Source organism: Schistocerca americana, chromosome 1, assembly GCF_021461395.2.
Source record: "Schistocerca americana isolate TAMUIC-IGC-003095 chromosome 1, iqSchAmer2.1, whole genome shotgun sequence".
Classification (NCBI taxonomy): domain Eukaryota; kingdom Metazoa; phylum Arthropoda; class Insecta; order Orthoptera; family Acrididae; genus Schistocerca; species Schistocerca americana.
The window spans coordinates 1,108,093,474-1,108,106,292 of NC_060119.1; positions in this window are offsets into that span (position 1 = coordinate 1,108,093,474).

Below are 12,819 nucleotides of genomic sequence, written 5' to 3' on the forward strand. Positions count from 1 at the left end.
ACTACTGACGTCCACGAACGCTTAAGTGCGATCTCACCCTCCAATAATTCTTTCTGGTGCAGCAATCCCTGTTACCATTACAAAATGTATCAGTGCGCGGTCTTTCCCGCTCTTTTCTTAAAATGTATCCGTACGCGGTTACTTTTGTGCAGACATTCCCTGCTACCAGAATTATTTCCAAAATGACTTAATCCTATTAATAAAATATAAACATCTGTCATAAATTGTGGTTTGACAATAGACAATAGAAATATACACATCTTACACTCGTAATGGCTTGTGGACCGAAATTGGCTGTTTACTAAAGAAATTCTTTTCAGCAGTTCTTGGCAGTGAATCATGATGCTTTATAAATATTTACGAGGTTTGGGACACCACTTTTTTTAAAATGAATTTCTCTAGCGTTCCCTCGTCACAGAAACGAGCCTGTTACCGACACTACGCTCATCTGCGGTCGAAGTGCCCAGTTTTCCGATCTGCCCATAGACTAGGGCGGTACTCAAGAATGCGCCTTAAAAGTGTTTCGCATGGATTTCTCATTCAAACTGCAGTTTACCAGTATCCTACCGATAAATCATAGTCTCTCATTTGCTTCACCTATAGTATGTCCTACGTAATTGTTAAGACTTCCTATCTCTAAACAATGTTATTCCTAGGTATTTTTATGACATGACTGACTATGGTTGTGACTTATTAATCCGGTAGTTGAAACTATACGTTTCGTGGAGCGCATTTGGATATAGAAAGTGGAAATTTGTAAAACTTACGAAAGATAAGATTAAGTTATCCTGGACGGTAAGTTTTTAGTGGAAGTAAACAGTTCATTGTCGAATACATTCATCCGTCCTCTGAGTAAAATGGAGACTGACTAGGAGAAAGGGTGTGAGGGAAGGGTTTTAAGTAGCTAGTTCAAGCAATAAGGGATCCTCGTCCGAATTTTCTACCGTCAAACATCTGCACCTTCCTACGCAGTATACGCTGCAAACACTGTGACATGCATGGTAAAGGATACAACGTGATGGGGTTCCGTCACATATAGTTTTAAACGAAACGTGGTCTCTGTGCGGGCTGTAATTGATTAATTTTTTCACGGTCCCTAGGCGAGTGGCACATTCCGGGATCGTCTAACTCCAAGCGTCTGTAAATTCAGTATGCTCAATATTTCCGTGACGATCTCATGTGAGTCAATCCTGCACCCTTTTGCGCAGCCCTCCTCTGTATACGTTCAGTATCCCGTGTTAAGTCCAGTTTGGTACGCACCCCACTCACGTGAGGAATATTCAAAGATGGATCGCGCAAGTGATTTGTTAAGTCTCTTTTGTAGACTGATTACGTTTTTTCAGTATCCTCTCACTAAATCGAAGTTTACCATTTGCCTTAATTACAAAGTTTTATACTCAACCATTTGTTTGAATTTAGTCATATCACAATACGGTCTTTCGTTTTGTGATGTGCATAATTTTACATTTCTGTAGATTTAAAGAAGTTGCCTATCTTTGGACTATTCCGAAATATTATCAAGATCTGAGTGAATATTTTCCAGCTGTTTTAGGAAGGTATTTGATTGTAGTTTACTGCATCATTTGCGAAAAGTCCGAGTTGCTGTTAATGTTGCCAGCAAGATCGTTAATATAAACCATGAACAAGGAGGACCCCAACACACTTGCTTTGGGCACGCCGTTAGTTATTTCATCATCCTGGATCACAGGGTCCCAGGTTCGATTCCCGACCGGGTTAAGGATTTTCTGCGCCCGGATACTGGGTGTTTTTGTTGTTCTCATCATTTCATCATCATTCATGAAAGTGGCGCGATTGAGCTGAGTACAGACTGGGAATTTGTACGGGCGCTGATGACGGCGCAGTTCGCCCCACAAACCAATCATCATCATCATCACTATCAGTTACTTCATCTGTAGATTCCCCGTCAAAGATAACATACTGCGTCGTTCCTCCCAATTTTGTTTGAGGCCCCTTAGAATCGGAATCTACTAGAAGGTGTTAGTGAGTTAGCGACTCAGCTGCTTTTCGGAAATAAAGGAATATTGTCATCTACTTGATTCCCTTGATACGTGGCTTTCTGGGTGTCACGTGAGAAGAGAGCAAGTTGGGTTTTACAGGTCATTGTTTCAAGATCAATTACAGTACCCTATAACAAAGGCAATCTGTAGGAGAAAAAATACATCAAAGGAATCTGCAGAACGTGGCTCATTCCACAGCACTGAGACAAACACTGTTCTTGCATGCAAAAAAAGTGCAGAGACATGCCTCTGTAGCCTAGAGTCTTGATTAAATGGGTAACAAATCATTAAACATAGCAAATTTATTAAGACAGTGGTAGACTGTATTTCCTGAAGAACACTTTTTTAATTACATTGTTTTAATTAATAAGGATGTGATTTATAAGAAAAACAACATATAATGAAGTTTTGGTCAGTATTACTCAGGTGGTGCTAAGTAATACAGGGTAAACATTAATAAACCGACAAACTGCAGAGGAGGATTCTTCACTGGCAATGAACGAAAGAAGTTCCTATGAACGTATGTCCAGAAATGAATTGTTGCCACGGTAGATGACGGTGACGAATGATAGTTCATTTATATCGCTACTGGCACGCCACCACATCACTCGTCTTTGCTCACAGATCTCTCAAAGTCAGCTGATCGTAGCGAACATGGGCGCTACTCTTCAATGGCCTGAATTTTTTGTTCCAAAAACTACCGAAATTACACGTGTAGTTCTTATTACTATAGAGACTACATATTTAAACACTTGACACTATTCGTACTACCACACTCTTTACTCTGAGGTGGTGAAAATGGCAGTTTGATATTTTTTTTTCCGGCAAATTTATAACGGGCGGGCTGCAGGTTCGGCAGTCTTGTAATCACTGTCATATTGTTCTGGTAAACCTTCCGGGATGTAAGGTCGTGGTACATGAAACTCTTCAGCTCCTAACGTTTCGTCCAGAGCTGCGCTGGACATCTTCAGAGGGGTGTTTCTCCTCCAGTGAGTCTTGCTGACTCGTGAGTCGCCCGAAACTCTTCAGCTCCTAACGTTTCGTCCAGAGCTGCGCTGGACATCTTCAGAGGAGTGTTTCTCCTCCGGTGAGTCTTGCCGACTCGTGAGTCGGCAACACTCACCGGAGGAGAAACAACCCTCTGAAGATATCCAGCGCAGCTCTGGACGAAACGTTAGGAGCTGAAGAGTTTCATGGACCACGGCCTTACATCCCGGAAGGTTTACCAGAATATATGTCATCCGGTCGTGAAAGCTTTCATACTATGACTGTCATATTGTTTGATATTTTGCAATACAGCACTTCAGATTTCTTTTGCAAAAGCTTATTTAACTTGGTGATTAAGGTCAAAAGAATTTTGCAGATTTTTTTCATTTTGTTAAAGAAAATCTTATGGTTATATATTATTAAATAAACAGGTTGTGTGAAAAGAAAGTTATTTTGGTGGGTCTTCCACGTTTTCTATAATTCCAGTAAGTACCACGTCGCACATACATGTCGCCGAGCAGTCCCCTATGTGATATCTGGTGTACCAGAACGATAGTTAATCCGGTGTACGAATTAGACTCTTTCTCGCAAGCTAGCTCTGTACGCGTTAGGAGCAGATTTATGTCAGCAAATCAGCTTTCTCAAGCAGTTCCGCAGCGCGCCGTGTACCAGGTAAGCGGTCGATCCTGAATCGGTGTCGTCCGCCTCCGCATGGCACGTAGTGAACCGGCGTCTACCATGTTCTTGTGGCGTCTGTCTGCCTTTCAGCGCCGTGCCCAACCGTTGTGTAAGCGCGACAGTAATCTCACGCGGCGAAAGCGAGCTGGCTCGGTCTGTCTTTTTGTCCGTGAGAACGAGGCCGTCGCGATTAAAGTCAGCTCTTCTGGAAACACAAGAGCTCTGCTCACTCCCTGTACACCTCGGTAGCTTCTCGTGTAATTTGAGGCACCAGGGCGTTTCACCGTACTCTGTTACACTATCAGAGTAATGCTCAGCCACCAGCTGTTTTCTCCAGTGATTGCGTGTTTTCGTTCTGAAAGATGAGAGAAGAATAATGTGAATGCAGTAACTGAATGGTACTATTAATTCAAACCAAACATCCAAAGTAACAGTAAACTGTTTTCCTGCTCTTTTCCTTAAGGTAGCTGATTAGCACATTTGCAAGTACGCACTTGTTATGGGGCGCCTAACGAATAATATTTATTAGGGTTATGTTACAAAATGGAACTTCGGTACAGTTTGTTGTGTGACCGTCAGAAGTCGAAAACCTAATGCAATGGTATCTAACTTAGCTGTGTCTTGGCAGCCTACGACATCACTGGTAGTAATGGTTACACACACTCTTTTACAGTCGTTGTTCTCCATAAATAGCGACTACTACGACGGAAGACAATCTTCAGAGTATTATACTGAGGTGACTGCAGGCACTGGAGTGAACTGTCCGACGACTGGTTGGTAATTGGCCGAGAGCCCGCGACGTGTAGTGTTTCGAGCCTGGCAGCAGAAGAATATCCACGTCCGTCCCTACAAAGCGGAAGCAATATAGCCCGCAGTTAACTGCCACCAGAGGGCACCGAATTGTAGCTTGTAATACAGCTGTGTTTGAAATAACTACGTCGAAGAGTGAGAAACAGCGTGCTGTAATCCACCTTCGAATTCGGGTACTTCGTGCACATATGGAGCACACTCTCCCTGACAATGACAATGCCAGGCCACACAGCAGCGCTGCGACATCGACAATCCGATGCCTTGGGCTCGCCGTCGTCCGTCATCCCCCATACACTCCCAAACTGGCGCATTCTGATTTTTCATCTGTTCACAAAACGTACAGAACAGCTTCGGGGACTTCGCTTTGATAGTGATGAAGCGGTGCAAGCAGAGGCTAGGTAGTGGCTCCGTCAACAAAGTCAAACATTCCACAGTGACGGTATCAACAAACTGGTCTCTCGTTGACAGTACTATGTTTCGAAATAAATATATAGACATGAAGCATGATAATGATAATGTCCCATACTCCGAGGAGCGTAGGGGACGATGCGGGAGACCCGCACCGCTGTACTAGGCAAGGTCCTAGTGGAGATGTTTTGCCATTGCTTTCCTCCGACAGTAATGATGATGATGCTTTCCTCCGACAGTAATGATGATGATGATGATGATGATGATGATGATGATGATGATGATGAAGACGACACAACACCACCCAGTCTTCTCGAGGCAGGAAAAATCCCCGACCCCGCCGGGAATCAAAGGTGTAGAATATCAATAAAGTTTTGAAGAAGAAACATCTGCCGATCCCTCTGTTTCCAGCTGCTGATTAGAGTTATGTAAGTGTGCAAATAATTTCTTAGAAAAGTGCAGGCTTCTTGTAGCTGTCCATGAACACTTGCCTACGATGTATCTAAGATATTAGAGTTTTTGATCGATTTCTCTATCTTATGCGTGGCTATGACCAGACAAGCGCAGAGTTTCCACACACTGTCTCCTATATACACTTATCCACGTATGCAGTTCCTCGTGTGTCTGCTCGACGTTATCGCTTTTCTGGAGGGAAAAAAAAGCACAGCAGAAAAACACGCTTCCATCACAACAAAATCATTTTTTTTTGTCCCACTCCATGGCTCAGCCAGTTTCTCTAGGTCGTTTTCAGTTCAGTAGCAAGAATCCTCACAGTGTCAGAGAACGGAATCACATGACCATCTTCAAAAGGCAGGTAACGGTCTATCTTCTAAAACAAGAACGATGTTTACACTTCATTCTGAACGTTTCTTTCCACCATTACAAGTAAGCCCCGTCCTTTCCCACCAGACCTTTCTCAGTTCCTAAGATCCGAACTGGGGGCAGTTCACCCAACTTACTCATTTTTCTGAAAAAGAAAGAAATTTGTTAACGGCTAACATGCGTTCAAGTGTTAAGTCTTCCATGAAGTTAATTGCCCGGAGCGTAGCCTTGTACAGAAGTGAAAAGTTAAAGATAAGCAGTTCACCCAAGAAGAGAATAAAAGCTTGTTGAATGTGATAATCCAGAATAATTCTGAAGATTAAATGAGTAGATCGAATAACAAATTAGTCATGGCATAACTAAAGCTCGGCCTAAGTTGATACGACACATCTTGAGGCATCAAGGAATCGTCGATTTGGTATTTATCTGATACTGATGTAGAGTGCAGTAGTTGTGCAGAGCCTTCAGCGCAGGATAGACTAGGGCTGAGAGCTGCATAAAACCAGCATTCTTTCGGCAGACGAAGACAGGAAAAATAACAGCTTTATAGAATAAAATCCGCTTCAGTTGCCAATGATTTGTTTAATTTATTCCACGACCCGTTTCGAACCTTAAAGCTTTCTCTTCAGATGCCACCAAATGATTATGGGAACATACAGTGACTCACATAATTATTCGGACACTCACTGATTATCGTTTGCGACACAATGTCCCTATGATTTCAAGAAAATAGTGTACTCACAAACTAGTTGTATCGCTTTTCGACAGAGTCAACACCAGGTAAAATGTTTACTTTTAGGAAACATTCGAAGACTGTTAACGAGCGTCAGCAATGTTATTCGGACACGCTCAGTTGTCCTGCAGAGGACGTGTGTAGAATAGCCACGGACAGTGTGAACGTCAGCGAAGAAGTTAGCTCTTTACAGCTAAAGTAACGATGGGCCGCAGAGGAAGAGAGTACATTCAAGCAGCGGCAGCTAGTAATTTTCACCATGCCAAAGGTAAAAGTTGTCGCAAAATTACTGAAAGCTTATAAAAGAAGAAAAGTACAGTTTCCAATATAATGAGAAGATTCCGGGAGGAAGATAGGATTGACAGTCGACAGCATAAGGGACGTCTCAAAGGGTTTTATATCGAGAAGAATGTTATATCAACAGGAAAACGAAAAAGAACTCCAAGTTAAGTGCTCCAAAACTCACAATTGAAAGTGCCAAAGACACCGGAAAGGTAGTGCATCCACAAACAATAAGGAGAGTGCAGAGGAGAGGTACCTTTCACGGCTATATTGCCCTTGATAAGTAAAATAAATCAAAGAAACAGAATGCTATTTGCCAAAGAGCATATTAGAGACAATACGTAATGGAATGATGATACATTTGCTGACGAGAATAAATTTAAAATACTTCAATCTGATGGGAGCATAACGGTTTGGCGGCGACCTAATACTGACCTGCAAGAGAAATCTCAAAGCAGCTGTGAATTATGGCGGTGGACGTGTAATGGTATGGGGCTGCATTTTGGCGAGTGGAGTTAGGTTGATACTGAGGGTAAAATGAACCAATTTCAGTACCTCAGACTACTGAGGGACAATTCGCAAAAGATCCCGGAAACATGCGGATGGAAACAAATTTTAAATTCTACCAAGGTAAACCGAAATATATGGCCTGGAATGTGAGGAAATGGTTATTTTGTAATTGTCGAAAGGTGCTACATCCGCTCCGTCGGTCACCAGACTCCAGTGACAGATCTTTGGGACAAACTAGATACATAAATAATCCAGAGAACAGCTGAAAAACACTCAAGAAAAATGACAGAAAATATCTCCCAAGTACACGCCGAAATAAGAGCAGAGTATTCCAAGTAGTCTCGTTAAAGTAGTCATAATTAAAAGAGTGCCTATCAGCTGCTAACTTACGGAACATAAGTAGAAATAAAAATGTCGTAATAATTTTGTGCATTGTTGGTTTTGTTTTTGATTGTGTTCATTAATTCTTATGTTTGAATGTCCATCGTACTTCTAAAGAACACCACAAGTACAATTCTTTTATCCCTTACAGGAACTTGTATTTACTCTATATCAGTGCTTTATTACTACTGGGCTCACTAATACGCAGGGAAATGTAATACATCACGTGTGCCGAATAATCATGTGAGTCACAGTAAATGTGTAGCGGTCGGGCCGTTCAGTCACTTGGGTTCACAACTACGTCAGACAAACGCAAGGGACATCTTCAACTTCTGTAGTCCTGTCTTACTCAACTGCGTGTAATATAACGGTATATTGATAATTTTTACTTATGGACCGTCTGACAGCAACTGAATAAAACACAATTTTAGTGCCATACGCGTTTCGCCTTTGTTTTGAACTGTACTTACAGGTTGCGTGGACAACTTCTTACATATTACGCTCCTGTTGCATTTTTGGTGGTGTTCTTCTTCTTATGAATGCCAATTTGCGGTTTTTTCCCGCATTCCACAGCACTATGAACTGAACTCTTGTTTCAATGCAATGTTTTGGTTTCTGTTGCCGACTGTCAAACGTTTTTGCCAAAGATCGAATGTTATTGCCAAACTTTCGAGTGTAATTATTGAAGTATCTGTGATCTGTTCGTGTGTGCGTTTGGGTGCCTTTTTTCTCTCTCTCTCTCTCTCTCTCTCTCTCTCTCTCTCTCTCTCTGTGTGTGTGTGTGTGTGTGTGTGTGTGTGTGTGTGTGTGTGTGTGTGTGTGTGTGTGTGCGTGTGTGTGTGTCTCCAGATGGTGTGGGGAAGAATTTTTTTTATTTTATGTTGTTGTTGTGGTCTTCAGTCCTGAGACTGGTTTGGTGCAGCTCTCCATGCTACTCTATCCTGTGCAAGCATCTTCATCTCCCAGTACCTACTGCAACCTACATCCTTCTGAATCTGCTTAGTGTATTCACCTCTTGGTCTCCCTCTACAATTTTTACCCTCCACGCTGCTCTCCAGTACTAAATTGGTGATCCCTGGATGTCTCAGAACATGTCCTACCAACCGATTTCTTCTTCTAGTCAAGTTGTGCCACAAACACCTCTTCTCCCCAGTTCTACTCGATACCTCCTCATTAGTTATGTGATCTACCCATCTAATCTTCAGCATTCTTCTGCAGCACTACATTTCGATGGCTTTCTATTCTCTTCTTGTCTAAACTATTTATCGTCCATGTTTCACTTCCATACATGGCTACACTCCATACAAATACTTTCAGAAACGACTTCCTGACACTTAAATCAATACTCGATATTAACAAATTTCTCTTCTTATTTTATGTTATCATTTCCTTTATTAAGTGTAGTAAGGAGCCTGTGCTGATGTGTGTTTGTTCATCTATCACATGTTTGTTTTCTGCTATGGCTTTCTGGATGTGAAAGTTTTCTTGCGTTTGTATAAGATGTTTGTCATGGTTGCTTATTCTCATTATTTTCATTTCTTGTTCCATGTTTGTAAGATGATGGTTATGGTGTTTTAAATGCTCTGCAAATGTGGAATGGTTTGTTTCAAACTTCCTGCATGTCATGCCTATGTTTACTGCATCACAACTTTGACATTCAAGTTTATATATTACTGATTGTTGGAATTAGTCCCTCTTGGTAGCTGGCTGGCTTAGTTGTGGTTGGAGTCATGGGAGTGTAGGACCTACAACCTCAGTGCCCGCTTAGACAGCAGGACACGGACGTTACTAGTTGCTGATCTTGCGCTCCCGTGCATATATTTCAAGTGGTGACTGAATAGCCCGACCGCCACACATTTATTTATGTTCCAACAATTATTTGGTGGCACCTGAAGTTCAAGCTTGAAGCTTCGAAACCCGGTCGTAGAATAAATTAAGAAAATCACTGGCAACTGAAGCGGATTTTTGTTCTATAAAGATATACCTTAGTTGATGTTCACCTGATCAAATATTTTGTCACAACAAAGGCGCTCTATATCGTAAATTACTTTTCTACCATTGATCTTATGGAATTACATTTTCCTGGAGACATATTGAGCTTCAGTATTAACTTCGATGAGGATAGAAGCTGAAGTAATCCTATTGCAATATCGGAGAACCTCGGCAATACTGACGATTTAAGAAAGGGAAAATCAAGGTGGGCTGAGGTGTGAACTGAAGTTTGCGTTAGGGAGGTCACTGGACTAGGGTAGTCCTTGAAGTTGTGAGTTAACCACAATGCCAGGAGACCTGGGTTCAAGTCCCGATATTGACACAGATTTTATTTCATTACTTCAGCTTCCATCCCTATGACTTTTGTACATCAACGAATTTATTTTGCGTCTTCTAATGTCGCTGGTGCTGCTGTTGTTGTTACTGTTATTTCTTAGTGAGTACTGTTACTGTTTTTCTAAATTATCTTAGATATATCCAGATGTTGTTTCAGTATTGTAATTCTTTAGGTTACTGCGGTGTAAAAAGTACTGTGTACATAAGAGCATGATGTAAGAGAGAAGCAGATGACCATAATTTGATCAAGGAGTATAAATAAAAAGTACAATGTTGGTGCGGTACAGGTTTTTTTTCCCCGCCACGTGAGACTAACTGCTGCTGTGAGACAAGACGTGTGTGTGTGTGTGTGTGTGTGTGTGTGTGTGTGTGTGTGTGTTTGAGAGAGAGATGCTCCATGACAATACGGTCACTGTTGCCCTCGCTGAATGCACCGTCTGATGCTCTGTTTGTTTGCTTGTTGCAGGTGAGTGTGACGCCACGCAGTGTGCCTACTCGCTGCCCTGGTAAGCCACAACTGCGCTTCATTCACCTTACGTCTGACGTAATGCGCTAGCTCTGCCCTTGTTTGTGATTCACAACCTCACGAATAATCACTTCGTGGCTCCGCGAGTTTCACAGTTGCAACCTAGCCTGATTGCCGTCGCTTGGAAGTTGTTGTTTCACAAGTTACATCTCATTCTTGGTGATTACTCAACTCAGGCACATTGCTGAACTGTACCAATTTGTCGACTAATAGCCAAGACAATGTCAGCTGCGTGACTGATTCAAAGCTTTTTTTTTTTTTTTTTTTTTTTTGTCATTTCCAGGCAGCATTTTACATCCTCTCTCCGTGGGTCATCGACAGTTATTTTCCTGTCCAAATAGCAAAACTCTGAGGCAAGCTACAGCCCACCTCGGCAGGGTGTGGGGCTCTTTCAGTACGCGGCTGTAATAGGACAGCGTCGCTACAGGACTTCGTAACCATCACTCTACAGTGTACGGTGACTTTAGGATTAAAGCAGACGGAATCGCATGAAACTACGTTGCGTTGTAAACATTTGTACGAGTTAGTCGTTTCAGAAGCAACGCTAAGAGTTACTTAGTGCTTATTGTCCACTTCACTGTTCGAAAAAAAAGGTTGCAACTTTTTCGGTTTTTTAGCCATATGCATACTTAAATTATATTCTAAACTAAGTCTGACATGTAACTTAAAAACCAAAAATAGTCAGTCAGTCAGTCATAGGGAGTCCATGGTTTATTACAAAACACTGTAGAATTGATTCCACATTAATATGACTACGCGGCAGATAATAAGGATTTCGTGTGAATCGCGCAGGGTACTTGGGGTGGCAGCATCATTTCTCACCTTTGCTATTCCATTCCTGAATGGTGTGCGGGCAGACCAACTGTTGGTAAGTTTGCCATGTATTCCCTTTACTCTGAGTTTTGCCATCATAGCCATCACGCGGTGTGTGTGTGTGTGGGGGGGGGGGGGGGGGGCTGAAATTCCGAGAGAGTGATGCCCCTCTTGTAGCATCTGCCCCTGCAGTTTGATGGAGCATCTTCATTGTGCTCCCGTGATTACTAAACGAACGCATGACATAACGAGGCGCTCGTGTATGGTTATGTTTCCTGTGATTTATCGCCATTGGTTAGACCTAGAAATACAGAGGTCTTTGCAATTATTTCCCCGCATTCCGTTATAATTATATGTGTGTGTCATCAGTGTCAACTACCAGTCGCTGCAACTCTATGTGGGTCACCGCTAAAGTCTTCTGGTGTTGCAACTTCACAATAGACACCATCATCCGCGAACACTCGTGGAAGTTCGAAGAGTATCCAATAGATGATGTACTTTCCTAAGATATTTTCACAGTTTCTTACATATCCCAAGGTTTCGCCTCTTTAAGAAGGACGTGCCGTGTTCTGTATACTAGGAAGTCAATGATCAATTCAAAAACTAGGTCAGGTATACTATAGTATCGTATTTTGCTCGTTAGGCGCAATCCGGAACTGCCATGAATGCTTGTGGGCACTGAGGGAACGCAGCATTGTCCTGGGCTCAGAGTTCTGCTGCTGTCAAGGCTCACAGGCGACAAGAGCGAATTGAGTTTCGCAGAAGTCTATGTTTGTGGAATCCATGTTGATTCGGCACACTAGATCGAAATGGTCTAGGAACTCCATAAAATAGTGGTCGACGAATTTAATAAATCGTCCAAATATCTGAGCGCAGAAGGGCTGGAGTACGCTGTGGAATGGAATGATGATGGGTACTTTTGCCTCAGGAGGAGTAAACAGCTACGGAACGCGAGAATTATAAGCAGGTCCTGACTAAGCATCGGAGTCGTGAAAGGGAACAAATGTTTACTCGCGGAGAATGCGCCGACTCACTGCGGGCACTCACAACACGCCTCTCGCTCCGTACGTCGCAACTGAATAGCGGCGCGCGAGTTTTTCTTAATGGTACGCCGTCGTTACCTCTGGAAACCTCACGAGGGCTTCTGTTCGTTCCATTTTCGTGGATGCAGTTGCCTAAGTGCAAGTTCTGCCCACATGTTGCCTACAGTTATGAGTTTAGTGTGAGAACATTTCTTTTCATTCACCTTGGCAATCAGCAACTGTTGTTTATGCTGCAGGAAATACCGGGTGGTTATAATAAAGTTCAATTACACACAGATGTCCAATATGGGACGTTATTATCGCAAGGCAGCAAATCTTTCTAGATATTTCAGTGCGTTAACGCCAACCGATTTACGCTGGAAAAAAACAGTTCTAGTTTTCAGAATGAGATTTTCACTCTGCAGCGGAGTGTGCGCTGATATGAAACTTGGAAGTTTGGAAAGTAGGAGACGAGGTACTGGCAGAAGTAAAGCTGAGAGG